The sequence below is a fragment of the Tetrao urogallus genome, assembly GCF_951394365.1.
Source record: "Tetrao urogallus genome assembly, chromosome: 11".
Classification (NCBI taxonomy): Eukaryota; Metazoa; Chordata; class Aves; order Galliformes; family Phasianidae; genus Tetrao; species Tetrao urogallus.
In genome coordinates, this window is record NC_136824.1 from 19,300,300 (window position 1) to 19,306,299 (window position 6,000).

The window sequence follows — 6,000 nt, forward strand, 5'->3', positions numbered from 1 at the left end:
ATTTGTGGGCATTTCTGATTGGCCAGGGATACAAAAACGCACTGGTCTGCAAACACTTGCTCGGCTGGTAATCTGTTCACCAAGCGAAAGCAGTTCACTTCGACCCTTTTTCCTCTCATGAAGCCCAGATTCTGAAGAAAGCTCCGTGTTCTGCTGGAGTTCCTGTTCTCACACAGAGCGGGACGAGCTCAGCCATCCCATTTCTCAAAGCAGCACTGCAGCTCCTGCTTTAGGACAGGCACATGTGCTTCCTTGCTGCAACGTCTGCCCTATGCACACATGCAGCACTTTTGGTAAATCTCTTGATCTGAAGAATGTTTTCCAGACAAGATCTACTTTTTCTACATGACTTCAAAGACTAAAATCCTCCAGGGCTCTCAACTGTCACGTTATAAACAGACATCACCAGCTTCCAGGCTCATACTGTGCAAAATCTAGAGCCTTCAGCAAATGGCCCAAGAATAACTCCTTTTTCCAAAGCCACCTTATCACTCACTTTAGAATCACAGAATGGCTTGGGTTGGAAGGGAACCTGAAGATCCAGCCCCTCTGCCATGGGCACAGTTGAACTACTCTATTTCTGCTAGAGTCTCTGTGCTACTGACGAGGGGGAAAAATAAAATAAAATAAAATAAAAAGAAGATGGTAATTTGCGCCATTCTTAAGGGTAAAATTAACAGCCAACCTAATATCCCACATTGGCTTGACCTAAAGGAGGATCCTGCTGTGGTGCTTGGCTGTTGGCACAAGCAAGTAGGAAAGGAAGGCGCGGAAGGTGAACTACAGAATCACAGCATCTTAGAATGGCTTGGGTTGGAAGGAACCTCCAGGATCATGTAGTTCCAGATCCTGCTGCTGCAGGCAGGGCTGCCAGCCACTAGATCAAATACTAGATCAGGCTGCCCACGCCCATCCACTCTGGCCTTAATGCTCAGTCTTCACTCCTGACAGTCATGAAAAATATGCCCTCTTTTTTGCTCGTCTGCTTCCTGCCCTCCAGAGCTTTCTGGTTTTCCTACACCTGCTAGGAGATACTGATTCCCTCAGCAAGGTTCCTACCAGGAATGCATTTCAAGTACCCAGCTGCGTCCAAACTCCCATCACAGAACAAATCGGCATTCCCAAACAGCACTGGAGTAACCTGGTTCAGCATCATCTCATGTGAAAAACAATAGAAAAAAAATGGAAAAGGGAGGTAAGAATTCTCAGCTGCAGTTTAAACTGGTAAGTGCACGCTGTGTCCCACGTCCCACACTGGGCAGTTCTGTCCAAGCTGGAAGGTTGCAGATGCCTTCTAAACAGCACGAGTCACTTCTGTTCAATCATTTGGCCAAATGACTTCATGTTCAGCTTATGCAGTTTTGTTCATAGACCAGATCACAGAATCACAGAATTGGAGGGGTTGGAAGGGATCTCCAGAGATCATCAAGTCCAACCCCCTGCCAAAGCAGGTTCCCTACACCAGGTCGCACAGGTCGGCATCCAGGCAGGTCTTGAACATCTCCAGAGAAGGAGACTCCACCACCTCCCTGGGCAGCCTGTTCCAGTGCTCCGTCACCTCACTGTAAAGAAGTTCTTGCACACATTGGTGCAGAACTTCCTATGCTGCAGTTTCCGGCCGTTTCCCCTTGTCCTGTCTCCACTCACCACTGAAAACAGTCTGGCCTCGCCATTCTGCCCCCCACACCGTAGATATTTATAGACCTGGATCAGGTCCCCTCTCAGTCTTCTCTTCTCAAGGCTGAACAGACCCAGTTCACTCAGTCTTTCTTCATAGGAGAGATGCTCCAGGCCCTTCACCATCTTTGTGCCCCTCCGCTGGACTCTTTCCAAGAGATCCCTGTCTTTTTTGTACTGGGGAGCCCAGAACTGGATGCAGTGCTCCAATAAAAAGATAAAAATGATGAGGTGTACAGATAAAAAGATGAGGTGTACAAATAGTATTTAAGTCTAAATTGTTGGGAAGGGAGAAGGACAGATAACGCAGATCGCCATCTCCACTCCTTACACTCGAACGCACAGCGCTGCAGCTCCAGTCTTCACAGAGGGATGAACCCAAATGAACTCTTAATACCTCAGAAGTGAATTCACTTGAAGTCTTATCCATGAAGTTTTCTCCTTGAAGATCCTTGCTAAAAAACATCGGTCACATCATCCTCAAACAAATATGCTGGCAAGTTATTTGTTGTAAGCAAGCCTTGGGCTGGTTGTTGATCATCTCACCAAGAGCAGCCCTGGCATCCCCTACATTCAGTCAGTCCAAATTTTGTTCTCAGAAGCTTTTATATGCCATTGTAAGCCTTCAACATGAAAGGCAGGAATGTTATGCTGGAAAAAGAAGTAATTAGTTATTCCACACGCAGAGTCTTGAAATATGAAATGGACCATTTGCAGAGAAGTGGTTTGTGTGGTGCAAGCTGGGTGCATCACCAGCTTCCCCACTCAAGCTGTAGCTATGCAGCATCCACACATGCATATTCATACATAAGTGCTACAAACCAGGATCTGCCAGAAAGTGAGTTAATGCACTTCATCAAGAGTTGCACAATGCTAGAACTGCTGAATTACTAAAAAAAAAAAAAAAAAAAAAAAAAAAACCAAGAGAAAAAATCCCCATATGAAACTTGAGGCTCTTTTTGTTGTTACTTCAGCTGGGAAGAGGGAGAAAAGAGCAAAGACAAGCGCCCAGCTACCTGCTGAGGCTGGCTGCAGGAATCAGACCTGCAGCCCTCTGCACAACGGCCTGACAGACTGCCAGATCCCCGCTCCTAAGCAACAAGCACCTCTGCGCAGCGCAGGTGTTCAGCCCACACACAGCTGCACGCTGCAGCCCTACCAGGAATCCTGCACACAGACACTGCTTCAGAGAGCTGCACCTTGAGATTACAGCAGCTTACCCAGCCTTTGTACGGCCCTCAAAGGCCAGCAAAAGCCCAACGCCTGAGATACCGTGCGCTTGCAAAAACAGATCGGGCAAGATCGGGTTCCAGGAAACAGATAATTACGAGGATGCTATAGAGGAAATGAGAAAAAAATTGGCAGTGGTGAAAGGTTTACAGTAGAGCCAGGGCAGATGAGAACTGAGCAGACATTCTCTCCTCTGATATCTGAGCACCCCGCACACCCCTGTTTTTTTTCCAGGTTACCTAAGAGCAAAATGAAAGGCACATCTACACCACTTGCTTCCCTTCAGGTAACAGTTTTGAAGAAGAAAGGGTCAAGCCTACCAGGGCCACTTCGAGGCCACCTGCATCTTCAAGAGCCCACATCAGGCAAATTTAAGTGCTCTGATGGAGAATAGCAGCTGATGGGTATAACTGTGTAATTCACACTTACTGATACCAGCAAGAAGCAAAGTCCTCGATGAGACCACTCAGCAGCTTCAGCTCTGGAGCAAGCTGGGATCAGACTGGCAGCAGAACTTAAGACAGATGCACCTTGATAGCCTGTGACTGTTTCATCTGCCTGGCAAGGAGAAGCAGCCTGGAGGGTGAATTGCAGAAGTGCTGGGGAAGCTTGAGAAGACTGGTGATTTGGCAGCTACATGAAAAAAACCAAACCAAAACAAGAACAGCCCTCCTTTGCACCATCCAAACCATTAAATGCTTTCTTCTGCTCTCAGAGAAAAAAATGGAAGCGTTAAGCTCAGAGCCAACAGTTTTCATGGGAAGTGGCTCAGCAGAAGGAAAGTCCTCATGAACTTGAACAGAGAGGATCATGGAAAAGCAACAATCCCTTAATAACAAGGGGCAAGCAGGAGTCATGCTAACTAAACACTCGAGCTGAAAGACAGCCCTGACTAAACCAGAGAGTGCTGGGAAGCTCATTCTGACCTGGCTGTGCACCAGGATTAAGGCTAGCACTCATCAGGTACATGCATCTTCTCTAGAAGAACAAATTCAAACACCCTCAGTATATAAGCATTATTAAATAGTAAAGAGGTGGGATACAGCTAAAGGCTGTTCCCACATGTAAGAGAAAGTTCTCCCACCTCCCGAGGTCTCTGGCTGCCCCAGAGAAGTTGGTTGCCTTTACTCTGATCCACCAAAATGCACAACAGCGTCTCAAAAGATGAGTGCAAATGAGCAGAACAGTCTTCTCTTGGTTGCCTTGGATTAGAAAGATACAAACCTCTGCCAAGGCTCACATCTCTCAAAAAGTTTCAGATGCTGCTGGTCAAAGCAGAGACCTGGGAAGATGCCTGCCAGCAGTCTGAAGCAGCATCATCCCCCAGTGATATCCAGCAGCGTATGAACAGAACCACATCCAGAACACAGCCACAAACATCAGCAGGCTTCCAGATGGGGAAAACATCCGTGATATGGCACCTGGTAGCTCCACAGATATGGGAAGCCAGTCTGGAACTGAAACCTAAATATGTATGGGTGTAATGGTGTGCCATCCCAAAAGCAGCACTGTCACCAACGATCTGGGTGAGGATCTCTCCACCACCGCACAAAGCAGCAAAACCTTCCAGAAGAAATCACCTCCATGCACAAGGCATGAAATTAGCTAAGTGCATCAAAAGGAGGCCCCTTCAGAGGGAACTTCATGCTAGTATCCAACTGTGTGATGATTTAGGTGCTGAGAAAACACACACCAATAAGCCAGGCAGATTAATCCTGCCTAGATGTGCTCTACAGGGATGAATACCAAAAATCAGTCCAAATAAACATGGCTGTAAGAGGGACCGTGTGCCTTCATTGCTGTGTGGGGCACTGTTTGGCCAAGGACTGTCAAAACTGCTCCTCAGCATCATGCAGCCCGCGTGCTGAGGGGACACTGCCTGCCTGTCACCTGAAATGCCTCACAAGAGCTGGTAACAGAAAGGCAACAACACAGGGAAGTAAGGGATGGTTAGCTCTTAAGAAGTGCAAGAGTGATGCCAACAGGGGACACAAATAGTGTAGTAAAAGGGAACATAAGATAATTCAATATTGAGTGATTTAGCATGGGTCACCTTTTCATTTTCAAGCCCAAACTCCGCGCTCTCCTCCCTTGCAGGCACTGCCTTTTCCAGCAGTCGCAGGGCTGTGCTGCTGCTTTGTATCACTAGATCAGGAACCTGGCAGGAACCCAACCAGCATTTTCTACATATCTGGTTTGCAGCTAAGCTGCTTTTCAAGAAGGAAACCACGTACCTGAGAGCAGGCAGAGGGAAAGCTCCCCTGGCGTGTAGCACACTGCTGGAAGCAAACAGGGGACAAGCCCCGTGTGTAGGTGGGAGAGCACCAGGCAGCTTGGGAGGAAAAGAAGCAGTGCTCCCAGTTATGAAACTGCTCACTGAGGGCTGAGGAATATGTTGCAAGAGCACAAGCAAACAGATCTGAGAGCTGCGTTCAGGCAGGGGCAGCAGCTCCTGCACCTCACCCTCCCCTGCTCGTCCCCTCCGTCTCTGTAGGGTCACACGCAGCTCACTTTGTCGAAAAGAGATTTTGTAGAACTAAGCAAGCGAGCACAGCTGTTGAGTAAAAGCATCTGTGGTGCCTTCCTCAGGCCTCGCAAACCCTAGGAACAGTTTGTAAGACAGAGCTCCGCACAGAAGGCACTGCTGCAGCAGGCATCGGGCTCCAAGTCTGACCATTTGTCCTCCCTTACCATTCTGGAATTACAAAAACTCCATGAAGTCTTCACCGCAGCTGTGCTACAGTCTCAGAACAAGCACAAAAAAACCCAAGAGCACCCATCCAACAGGGCAGCACCCTTGTGGGCCATCAAAAATAGCCTCCTCCTTTCTCACTGAAATTTGACTTCCTTTTTTTCCAGGCTCCCAACTGTGTATGCTTATGAAGCAGTTTAGCTGTCAGAAGAGATTGATTTTGACAGTCTATGCGATTGAGAGGTTGCCAAGAACGACACGCAGACAAAGCAAAATACCTGCTGGAGACGTGCAGCCCCTTGCAGGGGGGCTGAGAGATGCCTGGCAGCTCTGTGACAGCTCTGAGGAACAGCCCAGCCTCCTGCTTCACACAAAGCAAAGGTCACTCCTGCAGCATGGCT